The sequence below is a fragment of the Crocuta crocuta genome, unplaced genomic scaffold (assembly GCF_008692635.1).
Source record: "Crocuta crocuta isolate KB4526 unplaced genomic scaffold, BGI_CrCroc_1.0 scaffold139, whole genome shotgun sequence".
Classification (NCBI taxonomy): Eukaryota; Metazoa; Chordata; class Mammalia; order Carnivora; family Hyaenidae; genus Crocuta; species Crocuta crocuta.
Window position 1 is genome coordinate 5,543,520 of NW_027533258.1, and position 24,023 is coordinate 5,567,542.

The window sequence follows — 24,023 nt, forward strand, 5'->3', positions numbered from 1 at the left end:
TCCTGGTCAACCAGGGAAGGTCTTCTTTGAATTACTTTATAAGTTGGAATTTTGATTTCCTTAATATATTGAAATATATTACAGTATGTTAAAAGAGACTGCTGCTTAAAACAATTGCTTAAGACCCTTTAGGACAGTAGATCCCAAGTAAATATTTCTTGCATCAATAAACCAACGGATAGGCACCCAAGAACTGAGGTTAGCATTCCCCACCCAGCACCTTCTGCCCATATGGCAGAGACTCCCATGGCCAGGGGCCCGTCACGGGTAGTAGCACAGAGGCTCTGCGCAGTGGTGGCTCAGAGCCTGGCGTGCCCACTGCACCCCAGCTCTGCTCGGCACTAGTTCTATGACCTTGGACAATGTGCGTGAGGGCCTTGGCTTCCTCGGCTCTCGAAGGTGGGAGAGAAGTAGTTCCTCCCTCATGAGAGCGTTGAAAGCACCGAACTCCTGTCAACGGAGGAAGCACTGACGACGGGGCCAGGCACCCAGAACCGGAGGGGATTCCATAACCTCCAGGGTGGTGGCCAGCCTCCCCTCCTCCACCAAGAGCCAGTCCCCCCACAATGTGTTGGAAGAAGGACAGTAAGACCAGGAATGCCAGAAGGAATGGCCATCACTCATACATCTGCGATTCTACAGTTGGGGACAGGGTGACCCATTAAAATAAAGGAAAGAAGGGAAGGAAGGAAGGAAGGAAGGAAGGAAAAGAAAGAGAGAAAGAAAGAAAAGAAAGAAAAAAGAAAAACTCTGGCCCCATCCAGAGCATCTGTCCCCTGGGTTTTGTGCAGAAAATGGCTAGCAATGACTAATCTAATATCAGAGGTGGCTTCACATCCAGGGCTTAATTTATGAAGTGTTCAGTACATTCCTGACAAAAATCAGCTCCAAGATACGGACACAGTTTCCTTCATGCCTTATGGTTCCCAGCTGCGGGCCTGCAGCCACAAACACTGCTCATTGAGAGGCTGGTGGAGGCTATGAGTGGATTTCCAGGAACAGCTCTTTCTTCAGAGAATGAGGCTCCCACAAGCACCCCAGGGCTTAGAAGAACGGGGGGGGGGGCGGACACGGGCAGCCCCCTAGCTGAGGCAGGAGGAAGCCTGAGGACTGGGTTCTGCCTGTGGGAAGGGGTTCCCCATCTCTGGAATTCAGAGGCTGATCATGCAGGGCAAGGGGTCCAGAGGTGATTCATTTCTCCCCAGTTTATAGATACAAATGCAAAGACTAGGAATTCGAGGGGTGAGTTTGTGTAACAAAAGGTGTTAACTATTTCACCAGAAGAGGGGGCAGAAAGGGGTCTGGAAGGCAGTTTGGGATGGAGCCTCATAGAGGCTGGGAAGAGGGTGTTTTCCCCAAATTAAAATAACGGTGGGATGTCTGGTGATGAATGAGTAGATGAATGGATCCTACCAGTTGCTCTTTGCGGGGAGAATGAAGTACTGTAGAAAGCGTAGTAGGCTGGGCTCCTATGAGAATGGATGGATTCTAGGCTCGTGGATGACATCCCCATGTCGCATGCAACTTGGGTCAAAGTATTTGCCTTCCCTAAACCTCTACTCCCTTTTACGTCAAAGGTAGTGTGTGCAGAAGCACGTGGTCAATGATGAAGCCAAGTTCAAACATTAGGGGCTGGGATGCCAGCAGACGGGGCCATCCTGTGGCTGTGGGAAGTTCCGTGCCAGCTGACTGCAGAGAGAGAAGAGCTCAGGGTACAGAAAACACTGGAAACGCTGCTCACCACTCAGGCCAGGGGAACTCGGGACATGGCCGAAGGCAGTGCCACGTTCAAATAGTGGTTTAAGGAGACGTAAATGAATGGCTTTAATAATGAAATGCAATCTGGCACGTAGCAGGTAGGCATCTAGAAACCCATGGATAGAGGGTGGAGAGTTTGTCAGGTTGTTATTAAATTCCCCTTTGTTTTTTTTTTTTGTTTTTTTTTATCTAGGTGTTTTGAGGGGTTTTGTTCTGTTTTCTTCTGTTGTGTCCAATTCCCACCCCCCTACCCCCAGCAGAGATCTTGGTGGTATTTGAGAATTTATGCAAGGACACAAGAAGCATTTAAAACACATAAGAAATGGGTGGTTGGGTGGCTCGGTTGAGCGACTGACTTAAGCTTAGATCATGATCTCATGATTCGTGGGTTTGAGCCGCACATCAGGCTCTGTGCTGACAGTTCAGAGCCTGTAGCCTGCTTTGGATTCTGTGTCCCCCTCTCTCTCTCTCTGTCCCTCCCCCACTTGTGCTCTGTCTCTCTCTCTGTCCCTCAAAAATAAATAAATGTAATAAATAAAGGAGAAATACCAAGTTTAAAAAAAAAAGAGCTTTTAGGGTATACAAGAGGCGTCCACTAAAGAAGCAGACAGAGGAGCGGTTACCTGCAGAATGGGTCAAGGTCTACGGGCAGGGCAGCAACAGAGTCTGTCACACGAAAGAATCTGGGGGAAATAGTCTTAAAATTAAATTGTCAGTGGCATAGAGAACCTCCTAACAGCAGCTGAGCCCACCTGCGATTTTAACCTGGTTCTTCTGTAGAGCGTGGAATCTAGAACTAGGAGCTTTGATTTGAAATACCCGATGGATGCGGCTTCCTTCCCCTTCAGCCATGGAGGTCCTGTATCAGAATCACCTGGAGGGTACCTATGAAGAAGCAATATTCCTGGGCACTTCATCTCCCACATCCGGTTTGGGTGAAGCCTCGGGGGAGGAGGGGGCAGCAGACACTCTCAAGTGATCTGGAAAGACTTCACCATCTTCCTTCCGCTCCCCCTAAATCTCCAGCAGGTCAGCGGTCGCTTGGAGTGTCAACAGAGCAGGGGAAGATGGTGTTTGTCCAGAGGCACACCCTCTCTCTGGGGCTTAACTCTAGCAAGGGTGCCGCAGGCCAAGGATGTCACATCCTCCTGATGGCCCAGGGCACCGTCCGCCCTACAGGAGATGATGCCCAGACACCCTCTTCACATAGCACCTTCTGACTTCGCACAGCCCTCTCAGGGTCTGCCTTCCACCGTAGCAGACCTTGGTCTCTACTCTGCCCTACCCATGGTCTGGTTCCTTTATCTACCCTGACTTGGCGGGGAAGAGGCCATAGAGATATCCCCCAATGAGGAAGGACTTAGCCCCAGATGAAGCAGATACCTCCGAGTGGGGGCACTTGAGAGCCTAGAACTCTTTGGGTTTAAACATGCATTTGCCCACGTCCACCCTCCGGTTCAACGGGTGCTCAATGATGCTTGGAGAATAAATGAATGAGTCTCTGTGCGCCCTCTGCATTTTGTCTTACTCTCTCTTCCTCTTTTTCTTCCCACACTCTCCACCTACCTCCCCCCCCCCCATTTCTATACCATTCGTCCTGTTTTTGAACTCCCTCCTTACCTCTCTTTCTCTACATGGATCCACCATACAATTCGATGATAAATGGGTGTGTTATTCTCATTCAACAGACTTTTATCTTTCCTTAATTTACAAAGGACCTAAGACATTCACAGAGTAGATAAGACATTGACAAAGACATTCACAAAGTAGATAAGACATTTCATTTGTCTGGAACTAGTCTACTTTGAGGTCTTAGTTCTGGAAGTGTTTTCTTCGTAATACATGAAGCTCTCGGTATATTTTCCCCCAGTCACTGGACGTTAATAGGAAAAAAAGAAACATTTCTGATTCTGCTACTATGTGAACACACACACACACCCCAAAATGTGTCAGGGGTAGTACCGGAAACATGAATTCTTGGTCTACCAACCTGTTTTGTGTTGTCATTCACTCCAATTTTGCGTTTAACTGAAGATGATTAAGTCAACAGATCGGATCGAAGCGACTTTTGTTCAAACCCAGAAGAAATGGATGTTGCTTTTAAATTATGTGGGGAGGTGGTGCGGGGGGGGGGTACATAAGGATCAAGCTTTATTCCACATTACAAGCTTAATCTCCTCTGATAAGAGACCCCAAACCATGAGGGGAGAATTATCTTTTACCCATGAGATACTGCTGGCCTGGAGTTTGATTTAAAGAATGGAACATCATTTTAGAACCGTCTGTTTACAGCCCCTTTTACATAAAAGTCCATAAATTAAGGAGGAAGAGGGATCTGGGTGGGGGCACAAAGGGCAAGTCGCTATGTCTAAAAGGATCAAGGCTTGAGTCTTTGATGATTTACAGCTCGTAAAACAAGAAAATAACAGAGCAGGGAGGGTTTCAGAAGCCTTGCTGGCCCAGGGCCTGTGACGTGAGGCAGCTCGGAGGAGACTCTGCACGCTCTGCTCCATCTTTCCAAGTCCATCCTCCTGTTCAGGGCGAGATCAGTGGGTGCGCCGATTTTAGAGATGGGGAAAACAGGCCTGAGAAACTACCTGTGGGAGGTCTCCTTGGCTTTAAATTGACGGGCTAAGCCTAGAACTTCAAACCACTAGTGCTTCAGTAGCGAGTTTCTAAGGAGCAGTAAGAGGAATTCCTAGACGCCGGGAGAGGAAGATCAGAAGTCATGGGAGGTGATGTGGCCACTTAGAACAGGGAGGTGAATTTCCCTGGAACAGCGAGACCAACCCNTTTAATGTTTATTTACTTGAGAGAGAGAGCGAGAGCCCAAGCAGGGAAGCAGCTGAGAGAGAGGACAGAGGATCTGAAGCAGGCTATACGCTGACAGCAGTGAGCCCACTGCGGGACTCAAACTCCTGAACCGTAAGATCATGATCTGAGCTGAACGAAGTCAGATGCTCAACCGACTGAGCCACCCGAGGTTGCCCCTGGACAAGAAGCCTTTAAATGTCTATGACACGAGGCGAGAGAACAGGGGACAGACTCGTGGCCTGAAACTGGGCTTCTCAATGATCAGGAGAAAGGGAAGGGGAATTTTAGTGGAGGTGCAGTCGCCCTCATTGGAGGGCCAGCCTCCAGCCGCTCATTTCAGCCCTCAGAGCCTCCCACTGAGAGCACACGCCCGTGCAAGCTCTCACCGTTCACACATCAAGGACATTTAAGCTTTTAAAAAAATTTTAAGTGTATTTATTTACTTTGAGAGAGACAGAGGCAACGTGAGTAGTGGAGGGACAGAGAGAGAGGGAGATACAGAATCTGAAGCAGGCCCCAGGCTCTGAGCTGTCAGCACAGAGCCTGACGTGGGGCTCGAACTCATGAAATTGTGAAATCATGACCTGAGCCCAAATGGAGAGTCAGACACTTCACCGTCTAAGCCACCCAGGCACCCCGACACATCAGGACATTTAAAATTTTTTTGTTTATTAATGTTTATTTCTGAGAGAGAGAGACAGAGACACGGTGTGAGCAGGGGAGGGTCAGAGAGAGGGAGACACAGAATCCGAAACAGGCTCCAGGCTCTGACCTGTCAGTACACAGCCCAATGCAGGTCTCAAACCCACAAACCATGAGATCATGAGCTGAGCCGAAGTTGGACACTTAACCAACTGAGCTACGCAGGTGCCCCTAGACTCAGGACACTTAAAACAGGGAAATGGGGAGACATAAAGCAGCAGTTTTGAACCAAGTGTGAGGGCCACCCTGCCCTCCGTGACACTTTGCACAAAGTAGAAAAAGTCACCCTGGGCAGGAGCCTGGCTTGGTGGGTGATACTATACGGAGCCCTCTTCCTCTGTGTCAACACAGCTCATGGCAGAGAGCCTCAGGTGTCAAGAATGGTGTGGGATGCGAGCTCCCAGGTGGCTCAATCAGTTGAGCATCCAACTCTTGATTTTGCTCAGGTCATGATGCCAGGGTTAGGGGTTCGAGTCCTGCATCGAGCTCCATGCTAGGTATGGAGCCTGCTTGGCAATCTCTCTCTCTCTCTCTCTCTCTCTCTCTCTCTCTCTCCAAAAAAAGAAAAAGACTAGTGTGGGATGCATTTTAACCCCAACTCACCCCTCTGCTGGTACCTTATGCAATGTGACCTTTCACCTTCATCTAAGGACTTGAGCATAATCCAGGTAACCTGGCCTTGTTCTCAACTTCTTTCTGTCCATCTCTGCTTCCCAGAGGGCCTAGCTGTAACTCGGTCTGAAATATACCCTTGCCTGAAGGCAAGTCTGCCACTGAGCTGTCATTCTTAGCACGCCCTAGACCCTCACTGTGTGCAGCAGGTGGGGGGAGGGGCGGGGGGCACCATGGATTTGGGGACTCCTTGGATTTGGTGTTTATCAGGGCTGGAAGCTAAGGTCCACACCCATACATGTATGTCCACACCAGTGGACTGAGAATCGAATCATCTTCTTCATTCAACGAATCCCTATTGAATCACTGACGGGTAAGCAGTGGGTGGTCATAGGCACCATGGGAGGAATCGATAGGCACTTCATCTCTGGCCCTAGACCTNCGTGCAGCAGGTGGGGGGAAGGGCGGGGGGCACCATGAAGAGGGAGAGGGGATTTTCTAACGTTGGAAAGGCACCCTGTTTCCTGTCCAGCGTCACTGTGAAATCCTCTGGTGTTTATCAGGGCTGGAAGCTAAGGTCCACACCCATACATGTATGTCCACACCAGTGGACTGAGAATCGAATCATCTTCTTCATTCAACGAATCCCTATTGAATCACTGACGGGTAAGCAGTGGGTGGTCATAGGCACCATGGGAGGAATCGATAGGCACTTCATCTCTGGCCCTAGACCTGACTTCAGGCTTCATGTCATCCGGGTATGGACTGGAGAGAGTTCCCAGATCCTAAACCCCAGGGCACGGCCTTTCCTGGCATGAGCCCCAAGCTTGAAATCCAAGGAGTCCCCAGAGCGCCAAGATTCTGGACAGCGGTTCCCTAGGGTATCTCTGGACAGCCTTTGATGACGACTTCTTCCCCAGCCACCATTTCCCATCCCATTAATAATATCTCTGCCATGAGGTCAAGGACGCCGGCGCAGGGTGGAGGAACCCGCCGGCCGGGGGAGGACATGGGAAGGTTTTCTGTGAAACATCAAAAACCTTTCCTGGCCAGAAATAAGAACGCAGCTTTAGGGACCTTTGCTCTGGTGCGGTGACATGTGCCTTAGGACAGGGGTAAGCTGTTATTTTTTCCCACAAATTAAACTCAGAGGCATCTTGGGAGTTTCATCCTTTTATTTTGAGGAAAGCTGGATTGTGTTCAGATGGAATACATGACGGGCAGGGACACCCATGGCATCCCTTGGTCTCTGGTCAGCGACCTGAGCCACTCAATGCCTCCTACCAAGAATCTTGCGAACACACGTGCTCATGCTCACGTGCAGGCGCGTGTGCACGCCCACGAGGTGCCTTTGTGCACTTCTCCGAGTTCTTGGCTGTGCTTTAAGGGGAAGAGCGGGTGCTTCATTGGGTCTTAGCTCCCCTGCCATTTTATTCTCAGTAGACACCCTGTGGTTCGTAACTATGACACGCTGGGTTGAAAGAGAAAGCCCATGAGCTGCAGAGGCTTGGATCAGTGATGCCTGGCGGGCCTGCCTCCCATTTGGCTTTCTTCCCCCGAGAAGCGGTGATTAGCACACTGAGACTGACCTGGCTTCCGGTCCCTGGTCTGCCCTGGATTGCAGGAGGGCCAGGAATGGTACTCCCTAGGGTGCCTTCCAACCCTGATATTTCACAAGTCTGTGGTTACCTAGTATTTGTTAAACCGACGTAGGGTCTTTGGTGCACAAAGAGAAACAGACCGAGCCTTTGGCTCAACGATTCCTAGGCATTTATCCTAAAGAGAGAATCTAAGGCATGTGCAAAGCTGTAAGTATAAGAATGTTCACCGCAGGGTTATTTATGGCAGCAAAGAATTGGAAAACCTCAGGATCCACCAGTAAAAGGCTGGTTACCTCAGCCTTTCCCAAAATGTGTTCTGTGATGTGACTGGGGGGTCGGAGGAGGGGGGGAAGAAGAAGAAGGTTTTGATATTCCGTGGTCACAAATTTTAAAGACCCATCACCTTGAACAAAGAACAAAGTCACAAAGATTTCTCTAATGTGGATTTTCACTGGCCCATATAAAGGTTTTCATTTATAGAACTTAAAAAAATAGAGGGTATATGTGTATTTCTGTCTTTATTTATTTCCAGCATTTTTTGAGGAAAAGATTTGAAGCAATTGAGCAGGATTATGCCTTATAAAGTTCCTGGAGGTCGAAGGATCCTGCCTCAGGGACTCTTCAGATTCAGGACCCTAGGGCTGGAGACAAGGTAAGTAACAGACTATACTGTCCATGTCTCTGTCCCAAAGCCCCTTCTGTTTCCTATAAAAATGATCAGTTCGGAATGGAAATATATATTTGTTTGGAATCCCTGATCTCGGAATCCTCAACCAGCACCTACTGACATTGCAAGTCTTCACAGGCCGGACATGCATTCTAAACAAGACAAGGGGTATTTATATTATTTATCACTACAAGCCTTCCTTCCTAGGCTCTTCTCCAGAATCATGTTCCTCCTGGTGAGCAGGGCTGGACCACATGTGAGTTAGAAAGATGTCTTTGTGTTCCTGGCCCAAGCCTTAAATCTAAAAATAAACATGATATATGGCGGAATCGAGAGTTTATAAACATCTGAACAGGCTGGAGCAAAAGACCCAAAGCAAAAAACGTCGTTGGCCACAGTAACACTGGTTAACATTTATTGAGTGCTTTGGGTGTGCCAGCATCGTTCCAAGTGGTTTTCTATGGATCGATTCATAATTCTTACATCGATACCACAAAGTGAGTACCATAGTTATCCCCTATTCTACACGTCAGGAAAATTAAAACAGAGAGGTGAACCTAGAAGTACACACAGCTAATGACAGAACTAAGGAGCATCTCATTGGTTCAGTGGGTTAAGCCTCCGTCTTCGGCTCAGGTCATGATCTCACCCTTGGCGAGTCTGAGCCCCACATCGGGCTCTCTGTTGTCAGCACAGAGCCGGCTTCGGAACCTCTGTCAGCCACCCCCCACCCCTCCCCTGTTCTCTCTCTCTCTCTCTCAAAAATAAACATTAAAAACAATTAATGATAAAACTAAGATTTACACCAGATTCTCTGTCTACAGAATCCATGCACTTACCCAGCGCGTGATGCTCTCTTAACGGACCCTCGATTAATAATCTTAAAAACCGTTTACTAGAAATGTAGCAAATTTATGGTACAAGTTGATGAATCTTTATAAAGTGAACACACCTGATTAGCTACCACCCAGGTCACAAAAGAGAACATGAGCTAGAGTCTAGAAACCCAAGTATGGCTCTCTGATAATCACTGTTTTGACCTTTATCACCATAAATTACTTTCCCCTGTTTTTGAACTTTATGTAAGTGGGATCCTAAAGGATATGTGCTTTTTGGTCTGGCTTTCTTCTACTGGCAATCATATCAGTGAGGCTCATCCATATTTCTCTTCATTCCCATCTCAAGGAGAGAAAATGTTCTTATACAGCCCGCAAGCCAAGGAGGACTTTTATATTTTTAATGGCTGTACTTTTTATTTTATTTTTGTTTTGTTTTGTTTTGTTTTAAATGTTTATTTATTTTTGAGAGAGAAAGAACACAAGTAGAGGAGGGACAGAGAGAGAGAGAGGGAGACACAGAATCCGAAGCAGGCTCTAGGCTCTGAGCTGTCAGCACAGAGCCCTACATGGGGTTTGAACTCACAACCCGCGAGATCATGACCTGAGCTGAAGTCAGACACTTAACCTCCTGAGCCACCCAGGCACCTCTGGAAAAGCTTTCTAAAGAATAATATTTTGTGATATGCAAATTATATCAAATGCATATTTCAGTGTTCATAAGTTAAATTCTAGGAACATAGCCAGGCTCATTCATTTATGGATTGTCTGGGGCTCCTTTTACACTGTAACAGCAGAGGTAAGTACCTATGACAGAAACGATAAAGCCTAAAATGTTTACTCTCTGACCCTGTACAGAAAAAGGTTATTTATTGAACTTTGCTGCAGAATGTTTGTGTCCCTCAAATTCCTATGTTGAAATTCTAATTCCAATGTTATGGTATTAGGAGATGGAGCCTTTGGGAGGTGATATGGTCATGAGGATAGAGCCCTGGTGTTGAGATTAGTGCCTTTATAAAAGAGGCCCCCCAAGAGCTCCTTCATCCCGCCTACCATGTGAGGTTACAGCAAAAATATGGACACCTAGGAAGTGAGCCCTCACCAAAGGCCAAATCTTCTAGCACTATGTTCCTGGACTAACCGGCCTCCAGAACCATAAGAAATTAAATTCTGTTTATAAGCCACCTGTCTGTGGTATTTTGTTATAGCAGCCTGAGCATACCAGAACACCTGCTCTATAGTGTCCCAAGGTATGAATGAACTATGATTTATTATCTTGTTAAGCATTGATAAGCATCTGTAGTGTTTCCAGTTGGGGGCTATAATAATCAGTGACGTCATGTACTACACTCTTGTACATGTCTTTTGATATATACATGTAGACATTTCTATCGCTTTACCTAAATCTGGACATGCTAGGTGAGTGAATATTTATACGTTTAATTTTATTAGGTACTATCAAACAGTTTCCCACAGCACCCCAATCTACACTGTCGTCAGTAACGTAGGTGACAACTTTATTATAAATCAGGTCGTTTGTCGTTTATAATCGTGTGACTCTGTCTCTGAACCCTCCATTCCATTTCATTGATCAAAGTGTCTCTCCTTCTATAAGCAAACCACAGTCTTGATCGCTATAACCTTTATAATGTAAAGTTTAATGATCTTTATTCTTTTCTGACATTGGCTATTCTCAGCCCTTTGCATTTCCATGTACACTTTAGAATCAGCTTGTCAATTTCCATAAAAATAAGATCTGCTGGGATTTTGGTGAGGGTTGCATTAAATATATAGATCGGATTTGGGCCACCTGAGTGGCTCAGTCAGTTGAGTGACTTCGACTCAGATCACGATTTCACAGTTCATGAGTTCAAGCTCTGCATCAGGCTCTCTGCTGTTAACGAGGGGCCTGCTTCAGATCATCTGTCCCTGTCTCTCTCTACACCTTCCCCTCTCTGAACCTACTCTCCTTTCTCTGTACCTCCCCCACTTGTGCTCTCTCTCTTTCTCAAAAGTAAATAAAATAAATAAATAAATGTATAGATCAATTGATCAGTTTCAAGAAAACATGATATGGTAACAACATTGAATCTTCCAATCCATGAACATGGTATTTCCTTCCATGTACTGTCAGTAATTGTGTGTAATCTTCGATGTAGAAATCTTGAATATCTTTCTTTAGGCATTCCTTAGGTATCTGATGTTTTGATAGTCTTTTGAGCCACATCTCTTCTTGAATTTTCCAAATTCCAAACTTCTCTGATAATCGCTATCTTGACCTTTTGCACCATACATTAGTTTTGCCTGGTTTTAAACTTTTAACAAGTAACAACATGGATGAACCTCACAGATACAGTGGTGAGTAGAAGAAAGCCAGATCAAAAAAAGCTTATGCTTTGTGTCTCCATTTATATAAAGTTCAAAGCAGCTCTCCTCACTGATCCCTGAGAACCTCTAGAACATTCTTCTCCACAACTTATCAGTCCCCCTCTTCTGAAATGTCCTCCTTGCTTTTCCCGCCTATTAGGATTCCAAATACATTTGAAATTCAGAAAAAAAATTCCATCTTCTAGTTGAAATCGCCACAGACCTCTCCAATTTGGTAGTAATATCCCATGGCCCTCAATTAGTGGCACCTATTATTTGTGTTGCTTATTTACTAGTTAATGATCCTCTGCTACTTGGCCTCCTTTGGGAATAATTCAACACACAACTTTTGATATCTTGTCTCTGCAAAAGTGCACCTTCACTGAAGATAAACATAAATTATCTTTTCCTTTTAGTATTCTTTGAGTATTTTCAGAGTAATGGGTTCTCCTTATTTGATTGAATCCTAAATTCATTTCCCTGTACATAGTTTCACTGGAGATGAATGGGAATCAGTTATTCATTTCCTCTTTTTTCTGTAGTTGATTCATGCATGATACACATAATAATTCATGGGTTTAAAATCGTTTAATGCTTTAAAGCCAAACTTTTCAGTGAATTCAGAGAAATATATTTTTTGTTTTCTTCTTTCCTTCTTTTTTGATGAAAGACGTAGGCAGCTAGTTCAAAAAGAGACTTTTAAAAAACCACTTTATCATTTAGCCTTTTTTTTTTAGCTTCTAAAGTCCCACTGAACAATGGCATGAAGTTATAGAAGATGCAAATCCGTTATCCGTAATTTGCAGTTGTTGACATGCAGACCCCCTTGTGTGTACTAATAAATCAGCTTTCAAAATGCCAAGCCACATTTTTTTTTTTTGGCTTACAAATGACAATAGTGGCCTGTATGACCCAAATAATTTGTTTCCTCAATTGGCAAATCCTTAGATGTAGCCAAGCAGGTTTAGAAGCGAGAAAAGCAGAAATACAGAGAGAAGGAAGACAGAAATGGCCAGATCATGACTAGAACCTGTTTCACTCCCGCATTGGCTTCCGTGAATTGGGATTAGGCCAAATGATGGGGGCAGGGAGGGGGGAAATTAGAAAGATTGAGCTTTTGACAAAGGGGATTTTGTGGAGAGTCTCTCCACAGATCATTTGGGGCTTATGTTTTGTTAAAAAAAAAAATCACACCACAACAACCAGCCTGATCCCTCCAAATGCCCCCAGCAGCTGGCTGCTAGAGATAAGGCAGAGGTATTTCACAGTCTAATACTAATCATATTTGAGCATTTCAAGTTAGATGGGACTATACTTTTTTCTCTCTCATTCTCATAATATTTACTTTTAACTTCAAAGCAAGAACTTGTTACATATATGAAAGATCCTCTCAAGTCTAAAATACAAAACAGAGAAAGCAGTGAGGGTGCAGCACAAGGCAGGGAGGGACAGCAGTCAGAGAAGACTCTCGTCTCTCTCCAACAGAACCTGGCTGTTACTGTTGGATTCTTATTAATATCCAGGCTCCCATAGCTGATACATACATGAGTGGGAGGGAGTCCGCATCCAGGGCTGCCAGACCTCTGGGGAGGGGAAATAAAGCTCAAAGACTAGCGGTGTCCTAGAATGTTCTAGGATGTCACAAAGGGGATGACCCAAGGGGGACGAGACACATTTGGAATCATGCTGAGCAGCTGTATTCCTTTGCCAGCCCTCCAGCTCACATGCTCCTTTCAGTAAGGAATTCTGTAATTCTACCTACGGTGTGCATCATTTCCTCCGACCGGGATTGGAAAAGAAACTGTAGTCTACGCCAGAAAGGTTCATTATGATTAGTTTCCTTGTCTTGAAACTGTGTATTCCCAGTCTCGTTCACATTATGGGTACCATACGTGTTTTCCTTTCCTTTCCATTAGACGACTGGGTATAAGTCAATGGCTTCTAGCTAAAAACAAATTTCCATCTTCATATTAGGTCAACGTGCAGGTAACAGTTGGTCATCTTTGGTCATTCCCACGGTTCCAGCTTTTTCTTCCAAACGATCTCACTAAATCCCATCCTCCGATCCCAAACCCACATGGGGATCGAGGATGAAAAAAACCCTCAGTGGCTAATCTACTTTACTGCCACGCAGATAAAACTTAATGCCTCTATACCTTTATCCATGATCTTTCCTTTGGAGTTCTAAAGAGCTTTAACTCCTATTTCTGCTTGTGAAGCTTATGGTTGTTATTCAAGAATCATACTAATCATTATCTTCTCGGTGAAAGTCCCCCCCCCCCCCAAATTCCTAGGAGCAGAACTGTCTTTCTCCATTGTTCCTTCAGCCTTCTCCATATACCACAATTGTGATACGTGGCAAATAATTTAATAATTATAAATGAATTCAGTGTCCACTGCTACCAGATGGTTAGCACTACCTACCAGAAGATTCTGTGGTCCAACATGGGTCTCAGTGGGTTAAAATCAAGGCATCAGCAGGGCCACATCCCTTTCTGGAAGCTGTGGGAGAAAATCCATTTACTTGCCTTTCCCAATTTCTAGAGGTGGCCTGGATTCCTTGGCTCTCAGTCCATCCTCTACCTTGAAAGACACCTTTGAAGCATTTCTCTGGCCCTGCCTCCATCATAGTACCTCTCTCTCTCTCTGACCACAGCCCGGGGAAGGCTTTTCCCTTTGAAGACTCTCATGATTAGAGTGGGCTCACTCCAGTGATCCAGGAGAATCTTCTAATCTCAAGGTCTGAACCCTTAAGCAATCATATCTACAAAGTTCGTTTTGTTATGTAACAACATGTTCATAGGTCCTGGAGATTAAGATATGGACCTCTTGAGGGCAGGGCTATGCATTACTCTGCTCACCAGAAGCTAAAAAATACACATACGAATACTTGTCAGTCACTTGCTCTAGCTCTGAGGTTGACCTTCACAAATCTAAAGCGGAATTGAGACTGGGAAAAGCCGGTCGACAATAACAAAAGCTCAATGAAAAAGAACCGACAGTTTGGATTTATAGGAGGAGATTTATTATGAGGAATCATGGGGCTCATGAGATTATGGAGGCTGAGAAGTCCCGCAATCTGTCATCTGCAAGCTGGAGACCCAGGAAAGCTGGTGGTGTGATTCAGTGCAAGTCCAAAGGCCAGGGGAACCCAGGGAGCTCATGGTAGAAATCAGTCTGAGGACAGGAGATGCCTGATCTCCTAGCTTATCCATCTGACAGAAAAAGAGAATTCAGCTTTCCTCTGCCTCTTTTCAGACCCTTGACGAATCGTTTGGTGCCCACTCACACCGGGAAGGGCAATCTTCTTTACTCAGCCTACCAATACAGATGCTAATCTCTCCTGGAAACACCCTCGCGGTCACTTCCAGAAATGACGTCTAGCCAAATATTGGGGCCCACCATGAGCCAGTCGAGTGGACACTAAAAATTATTTTTTAAATTGATTTATTTCTAGGAGAGAGAGAGTGAGAGACAGCATGAGCAGGGGAGGGTCAGAGAGAGAGGGAGATACAGACTCTGAAATAGGCTCCAGGCTCTGAGCTGGCAGTCAGCACAGAGCCTGACGCGGGGCTCGAACCCACGAACCGCGAGATCATGACCTAAGTGAAAGTCGGATGCTTAACCGACTAAGCCACCCAGGCGCCCCGACACTGAAAATTTAAACCATCACAGGTAACATGATGGAGTCGGACTTTTATGACAATGGTAGTTCTCATCCAGATTAACAGGTCATCTCTGAGCCTCTGTTCCCTGTGACCAACATGTCTTGTGAGAGCGTTGAGGGGGTTGGAGCCCAGGCCTGCTTGGAAAATTGTTGAGTAGTGCTCGTATCAAAGGTGCTGCTGGCTTTGGGACTTCGCGGGAGCCACGCATGTCTGGTCCATGGGATTCCTACCCAGTTGCAAGCACAGTGTTAGGCAGGTAAATAAGCATTGATTGGCTCTGTTCACCTCAGCAGATCCAAGAGTGACAATATTCTAACATGTCAACTTGACAAAGAAAGGTGCAGATTCGAGAAGTTAATTAAGTAAATTGCTCAAGATGACTCATTTACTAAGTGACAGTTCTGGGATTCAAACCAAGCCCCCTGACCCCAAGGACGATGCTTTTCCCCACACACCATGATGTCAGAAGACGTGCCGCGCCCCTGCGCAGGGCTGGAGAGTGGTCCGTGGAGTCTGAGCTCCGAGTCCCAGATGGGGTGTGTTGCAAAGCGGACCTCACAGGGAGACAGGACGTCAGGGTCCTGCCTCATGCTCTGTCATTTATTTGTAAGAGCTTGGGTTTCATGCTGCATTAATTTTCTGGAGGGGAGGTCCGGGGACCTTTACACACCATTGATTTCAAAGCAGAAGGCCCTGTTAGCCAGAATGTTTTAGCTCCTTACACCTCTAGGATTTATCTTCCAGAGTAAGATCTCTGCTGTATACTGAAGGCCCTAAATAGTGTCCTTTTTTAAAAAAAATTTTTAACGTTTATTTTCTTTTTGAGAGAGAGAGAGAGACAAAGCATGAGCAGGGGTGGGGCAGAGAGAGAGAGAGGGAGACACAGAATCCGAAGCAGGCTCCAGGCTCTGAGCTGTCAGTACAGAGCTTGGTGCAGGGCTCACACTCACGAACCATGAGATCATTACCTGAGCCAAAGTCGGACACTTAACCGACTGAGCCACCTAGGTGGCCCCTTCCATTTCTCATTCTATCTCCAGGCTTTTCCCAGTGAAAACTATATTTCCTATATTTTTGTTTTGTTTCAGCAAATATCATGATGATTAATATTAACAAGGCACATAATGTTTAAACCATAAAGAGCTATAAAAATGTAAGTCATGGGGGCACCTGGGTGGCCCAGTTGGTTGAGCGTCTGACTTCAGCTCAGGTCATGACCGCAGGGTTCATGAGTTTGAGCCCCGCATCTGGCTCACTGCTCTCAGCCCAGAGCCCACTTCAGACCCTCTGTCTCCCTCTTTCTCTGCCCTTCCCCTGCTCATGCTCTCTCTTTCAAAAATGAATTAACATTTATAAAAAAATATCTGAGTCATGGTCATGATGATGATGATTGTTATTATTTTCTGACTATCACCGCCTTCATCACCATTATTAGATGCAGAACAAGACGATGGAGTGGAAAGAGCTCTGAACCAGGCTCCAAGGAGCCAAGCCAGGCGATAATTGATTGGGCAATCATGGGCCCCTCAGCTGACCTCTCTCTACCAAACGTTCTCCACCTTCAAGTGGGGAGTGGGACCGCGTGACATCTCGTGGTCCCTTTTAGCTCCAAAATTTTATTTTATTTTATTTTAAATATTTTTATTTATTTCTAGGAGAGAGAGAGAGAGACAGCATGAGCAGGGGAGGGTCAGAGAGAGAGGGAGATACAGACTCCGAAATAGGCTCCAGGCTCTGAGCTGGCAGCACAGAGCCCGACGCGGGGCTCAAACCCATGAACCGTGAGATCATGACCTAAGCAAAAGTCGGATGCTTAACTGACTAAGCCACCCAGGAGCCCCTTAGCTCCAAAATTTTAATCTGCAGCATTGAATCATTACGTTTGGCATATGAGGCAGCCCACCTAAAATGCTGACTCTCCGCCTTGTGGACCGAATGCCTTTTGTGCCCTGGTTATTTTTAACTCTGGTAGTCTCTGCCTGATGTGCTCGCAGCAGCAGAAGCACACCCTCGCGGCAGCTGCTCTAGCCAGCTCGGCTGTCTGATTAAAAGAACACATCGTGGGGCGCCTGGGTGGCTCAATCGGTTAAGCGTCCAACTTCAGCTCAGGTCATGATCTCACAGTTCATGGGTTCAAGCCCCGCGTCAGGCTCTGTGCTGACTGCCAGCTCAGAGCCTGGAGCCTGCTTCAGATTCTGTATCTCCCTCTCTCTCTGACCCTCCCCTGCTCACACTGTCTCTCTCTCTCTGTCAGAAATAAATAAAAACATTAAAACAAAACAAAACAAAAACGCATCGAGTGTGTGCAGCTCTCCGTAACCACTATGCTGTCACACTGAACACTGGCGTTCAGAGAGGCAGACAGGGTCCCTCCCAGAGAGTGTGGCCAGAGAACGTCAGCATAACATGCAAGCAGCGAAGGGAGGGTTCGAGTTCTGCGCTTTCTGGTACAGCTTAGATTTCGATCCTGCCCCTCCATGAAGCCCTGGGCCAAGGCTGTAGAATGTGTGGAATGATTCCACCTCACCTGCCTGCCTCCTCCTCCATCTCATTTTTTTTTTTAAGTAATGTATGTGGGGGGGGCAGAGAGAGAGGGAGACACAGAATCTGAAGCAGGCTCCAGGCTCTGTGTTGACGGCACAGAGCCCGACGTGGGGCTCGAACCCACGAACCGTGAGATCATGACCTGAGCCGAATTTGGACGCTTAACCAGCTGAGCCACCCAGGTGCCCCTCCCCTGTCTCGTGTAAGCTCTCAATAGCCTTGGGCAGGTTTATACATGTTTAGATGTCATAAAGGTGAATGAGAGGAAGACGGTGCTGGGGGAGAGAGGATGAGACAACCCGCTTCCACTGTTCGTGGCCACTGCCACCTGACCCAGGCTTTGAGCCCGTTTGGTGGGCTCAGTTCCATTATTTAGGGGTTTCACTGTGCTACCCAGAAACACAACGAGCCTAAAATCTGCCTTCAAACTCGGCATAAGTAAAAAATGTCCTAGAGGGTAGATCCCTATGGTTCACCATTCGAGACAATCTGTCAGGTCGATGCTAAATCTTTGTTTTTCACCTTTTGGAACCAGGTGCTCAGGAAGGTACAATTAGTCTTAATTGTCCTGTTAATCTACAGATTTCTGTCTACATGGAGAGACTTGGTACACGGCTCAAATACCTCTCTCAAATTCCTTGAGTTAGTTAAACAGATGTCAGTTGAGAAACACTAGGTGGGGGTGCCTGGGTGGCTCAGTCTTACAGGTAAGCGTCTGATGCCTGATTTTGATTCAGGTCATGATCTGACAGTTCCTGGGTTCGAGCCCCGCATAGGGCTCTGTACTGTTAGTGCTGGAGATTTTCTCTTTCCCTCTCTGTCTGCGCTCTCTCTCTCTCTCTCTCTCTCTCAAAATAAATAAACTTTAAAAAAAAAAAGAAAAAAACACTAGGAATTGGTCAAGAGGTATACATATCCAGTTATAAATAAATAAGTTCTGGGCGTGTAATGTACGACATGACAGCCATGAGTTACCAACATTGTATTGGATGTTTGGAAGTTTCTAGGATTGCAGATCTTCAAAGGGCTCACCTTAAGGGCGATAAAATTGGTGACTGTGAAGTGATGACGTGAAGTAAACTCGCCACAGTGATCATTTCCCGATATACTCATATCAAATCGTTATGTTGAATGCCTTAGACTTAGCCAATGTTAGGGGTACCTGGGTGGCCCAGTCGGTTTAGCGTCCAGCTTTGGCTCAGGTTTGATCTCACGGTTAATGTGTTTGAGCCCCACGTCGGGATCTCTGCAGAGCCTGCTTCAGACCCTCTGCCCCCTCTCTGTGCCCCTCCCCTACTTGCGCTCTCTCTCAAAAATGTAAGAAACATTTACCAAACCAAACCAAAAAAAAAAAAAAAAAGAAAAACACCTTGCATAATGTTATATGTCAGTTGTATTTGAATCAAATGGGGCGAGGGACTGAAAAATAAATGAATGCAAATGTAAAAAAAAGAAACTCACAAAGATACCCTAGAATTGCAACATTTCCTTGATAGAACTAGTCTAGCTAAGCCCATCCAAAAAAAGAACGTGTCCAGCCTGGAATTGTACTCATAAAGAATGCAGTCTGGGGGCGTCTGGGTGGCTTAGTCGGTTAGATGTCTGATTTTGGCTCAGGTCATGATCTCACAGTTTACGGGTTCGAGCCCCGCATCAGGCTGTGCACTGATGTAAGGAGTCTGCTTAGGATCCTCTCTCTCTCCCTCTCTCTCTGCCCCTGTTTATGTGCACCCACTCTCTCTCTCTTTCTCAAAAATAAACAAACATAAAAAAAATATTTTTTAAAGAATGTGGCTTTATGTGTATCCGATTGTATTTTATCCGTGCTATTGCCGTTCATAAGTGCTCACCATGCCGTCAAAAGCACTGTTTGGCAAACCTGATCCAAAGCTGAAGTGGGGAGGGGGGAGCTCAGGGTAAAAGCCCGGCCCCATGCATATTTAGGTAATAATTGCTACCTGCTCCCATGTCTGCTTCCTGTTCGAAGCAGTCCCTCTTTGAAAATCTGGGGCTCTCCTTGCCTCCTTCCTCTTTGTACGGTTTACCCCGTGTCCCACAAGCCCCCGGCGTGCCCTGGTGGTGGCTCTGTTCCAAACACATCACTGGGACTTTCAGAGCAGCCTCAAGTTTCAGGACAGGATCCATTTCCAGCTCTCGCTAGGCTCCGGATCAGGAATTTTGTGTATAAGAACTGGGGATTAGTGCCGTTCGAGCTAGGGAGTGGGAAAAAACCATGGAATTTTTGAAGAGGCTGATTCGGTATGAAATAGTTTGCGCAGATGTAAACACTGATCAATTTCACATGTTAATGATCCGACCGGCCACTTCTGTTGGCTTGACTCTTTTCGGGGTGCCTCGGGTCCCGGGCGGGGAGACGGGGACCGCCTGTCTGCCGCTTGGCACGTGAGAAGCCTCGCTCCCTGGACAGCTCCGGGAACAGCCAGCGTCTCCGTGATGTTAACCAGAGTTGGCTGCTGGGATCTTAGAGGGTCAAAAGGAATTTAAAGAAATTGTACATGAGCCCAGAAGAAAGCCCGTCAAATCACTTCCTTGTGTCTGTGGGTTCCACCCATGAAGAGCCTGCCAGACCCAAATACCTGAGAAGAAAAGAGGGTACAGAGAGAAGAAAGAAGGGGAAACTGACCCCGGAGGACAAATGAATCAATACCCAAATTCTGGGTTCACCGGCAAGTAATAGAAGCCAAGGGGGTACCTCCTTCCTGTGTATATCATTGGTGTATGCTTTTAGGGAGAAAGTTCCATAATCTTCTTGTGTTGCACTGGCTAATAATCCTCGTCAGTGTTGTAAGAAGTCCACCCAGCCTAGAAACCTGCTCCAGAGTGAGGCGTTCAGAGCACAGAAAGACAAGGTGGAAAGAGAAAAACGGAGAGACTGAGCTTATTCAAAGACCATTCATATCTCCTTTGTTTCCACCCGAAAGCGGTAGATTCGCTCAGACCCTCATTTCGTCCCCAGTCTTTTCTTTCCTTTCTTTACGTTTGTTTTGCTCCAGTAACTTCCGTGGCTATGACCATTACCCAGGCACAGTGGTTTCCCTTCTTTATGGTGCTGACCTCATCAAGTCATCCAAGCAAAGCTCTGATTTGTAGACTTTGATCACATCGACTCTGCTCCGAAAGCCCACCTCCTGGCAACTCCCCCTCCCTGGAGAAGAGCAGGCTTCCAAGCAAGGTGAGCCATCAGCTCCAGTGTGCCTCTGTGCCTTTGTAAGAGCCGTTCCTACCAATCCCATGTTAGTTCTCTCTTATCCGCCAGGCGTCCTGACTCAGCCCCATGCCAGCTCCCGCCATTTTTTTTTAAATTTTTTTTAATGTTTTATTTATTTCTAGGAGAGAGAGAGAGAGAGACAGCGTGAGCAAGGGAGGGTCAGAGAGAGAGGGAGTCACAGACTCTGAAACAGGCCCCAGGCTCTGAGCTGGCTGTCAGCACAGAGCCCGACGTGGGGCTCGAACCCACGAACCGCGAGATCATGACACTTAATTGACTAAGCCACCCAGGCGCCCCTAGCTCCCGCCATTTTGACAGCCCGCCTCCTTCCCATCCTCAAGGGGCTGACAAGTCCCCTGCTTCCCTTTACAAGCCTGTCTCTCTCTGTGGTCTCATAACGTGTGTGTATTGTTCTGCTAGAATGTTCCTCACATCTGATTTTCTCAGCTACGAACGACTCAAGGGCAAGACCCAGTAAATGATGGTTGAATGAGTGATCTTTCACCAGAGGAAGGCCGGCCCCATTCTTTTTCCCATCATAAGCACTGTCCCTCTTTTTTTTTGCATTCAGTGAGGACACTGTAAGTGTCTCTGTATGTAGTCCATACAGAATGGATGGGGAAAATCACCGTAAGGAACGGCACTACAATATATGCATGCGTGTGGCTCTTACCCATGGAGCATAGATGCAACTGTCTTCCATCATCTGTTTATCTGTTTCTTCCCTCTTCGTCACATAACTGACACCCTGTCCGAAATGACTACAGTAAGGACTGAAGCATATTAAGTAAGAGCTTCAGTACATGCTCAACAAATGATTGGTAAATGAATCGATTGAATGATGGAATAAATGAATAAAAGCAATACGATTGGGAGCAAGTTTGCAAGATGTTGGGGCAATTTCCCGTAATTGTCTTCATGTCGTATGTGCTGAATGGGGCTCAAATGCTTAATAAATGTTAGTCATCGTCACCATCATCATCATCATCATCAACATCGTCATGAAGAGGGCCTGCTATTTCTATTTAGCAATGAATCTATGGCCATTAAAACCTGATGCCCATCATTATGGTTAATATGTGAGGTTCTGGAAGTTTCAGCCAACGGCAATCAGACGAGAAATAATAGCCGTTGTATGTGCCAGGTACTGGGTTATGTGCTCTCCCAGCAAAGTCTTGCTTAATCCTCAGAAGATCCTTGTAAAGTAGGTATCATTATCCCTTTTTACAACCTAGGAATCTGAGCCTCAGAAATTGGGTAAATTGCGGAAGATTTGAGTGAGTAAATGGTACAGTCGGGATTTACCCCAGGTCTGTCTGTGGCTCTACAAGATGAACAAGAAGGAAACAGTCTAAATATTGGCATACATTTCTTGCAAATAAATGAGTATCTCTTTGCAAAGCCCAAGATCTCCAACCCACAGAAAATAACGTAAGATAGCAAATAAAAGCTAATTACAAAACAAATGCTTAAAAATTTCACCTTGTCTATAGAGCCTCAATATTTGGTTCTAAATAAAGTGCTATCTAAAAATCTCCTTCATGACAATGATAAAAAGATTAAAATAGGTCCAGAAGAGGTGATTTCTCGTGTGGCTCCCAGCCCAAATCTCCCCCGCCCCAGAAGCCACAGCCCCTTCATTATCTTGAGGATAAAAATTTAACCACATTTTTGCAAAGTGGCAGTGAAACTTGTAAGTTCTGTTCAGGGTCTATATCAAGAAGAATACTGAAAATTTTTACTAAGAGACGTACAATAATGAAAGTACATTAAAAGATGTACCCTATTTCCAGCGGCGCCTGGGTGGCTTAGTCGGTTAAGCGTCCGACTTTGGCTCAGGTCACGATCTTGCGGTTCGCGGGTTCGAGCCCCGCGTCGAGCTCTGTGCTGACTGCCAGCTCAGAGCCTGGAGCCTGTTTCAGATTCTGTGTCTCCCTCTCTCGCTGACCCTCCCCTGGTCACGCTGTCTCTCTCCCTCTCTCCTAGAAATAAATAAAACATTGAAAAATAAATTTAAAAAATAAATTAAAAAAAAAGTAAACTATAAAATGCAGCAGGGCAGAGCTAAAGTATATTATCAAGGGCAGAAGGAAAAAAATAAAAAAGGAAATGACAAACCCAAACAAGCTTTTGTAAGTTATGTGGTAGCGGCTTAATTCCTCTACATGTAAAGATCACATATGAATCAATTAGAAAAGGACAAACATGCCATGTAAAAGCTCACCAAAAGCAAGTCACAAAGGAAATACAAACAGTTGTAAACCTGACCAGAAATCCAAGAATTGCAGCGCAAAACAACATTGAGAGGCTACTGCTTCAGCGACAAAGGGGCAAGAATTTTCTAAACTGTTAGGTTTGGGTAATGCCCTGCTTGTGAGGAGTATAAATTTATGCAGGCTTTCTGGAGGTTAATTTTGCTACAGATATGAAAAAAGACCTGAAAAGAATAGTAACTTGCTCTGGAAATACTAGTAAGGAAGTAACCACACAGGCAAATAAGCACTTAGCGTCGAGAAGGTTCACTGAATCAGGGCGCCTGGGTGGCTGTTGGTTAAGCGCCTGACTCCTGATTTCGGCTTAGGTCATGATCTCACGGTTCGAGAAAGACACGGTGCACTGACAGTCCCGGGGGCTGCTTGAGTTTCTCTCTCTCTCTCAGTCTCTCTCTCTCTCTCTCTGCTCCTTCCCTGCATGGGCACACACATGCACGCATGAGCTCTCTCACTCTCATTCTCTCTCTAAATAAGTAAACATTAAAAAAAAAAAAAAGGCTTTGGGGCGCCTGGGTGGCTCGGTCAGTTGAGAGTCTGACTCTGGCTCAGGTCATGATCTCATGGCTCGTGGGCTCAAGCCCCACGTTGGGCTCTGCTGACAGCTCAGAGCCTGGAGCCTGTTTCAGATTCTGTATCTGTCTCTGTCTCTTTGACCCTCCCCTGCTCACACTCTCTCTCTCTCTCTCAGAAATAAATAAAACATTAAAAAATTTTTTAAAGAAAGTTCACCGTATTTTTGTTATGGTCATGACAAACTGGAAATGTTTTACATTTCTGACCTCAGAGAAGTGGTTTTATTTTATTTTATTTTATTTTATTTTATTTTAATTTTACTTTATTTATATATTTATGGAATATGGTTTTAAAAAGCGGTCATACACAATGAAATACTGTGCAAATAGATAAATGGATAAAGAAGATGCGGCATATGTACATTTATATGTAACATATG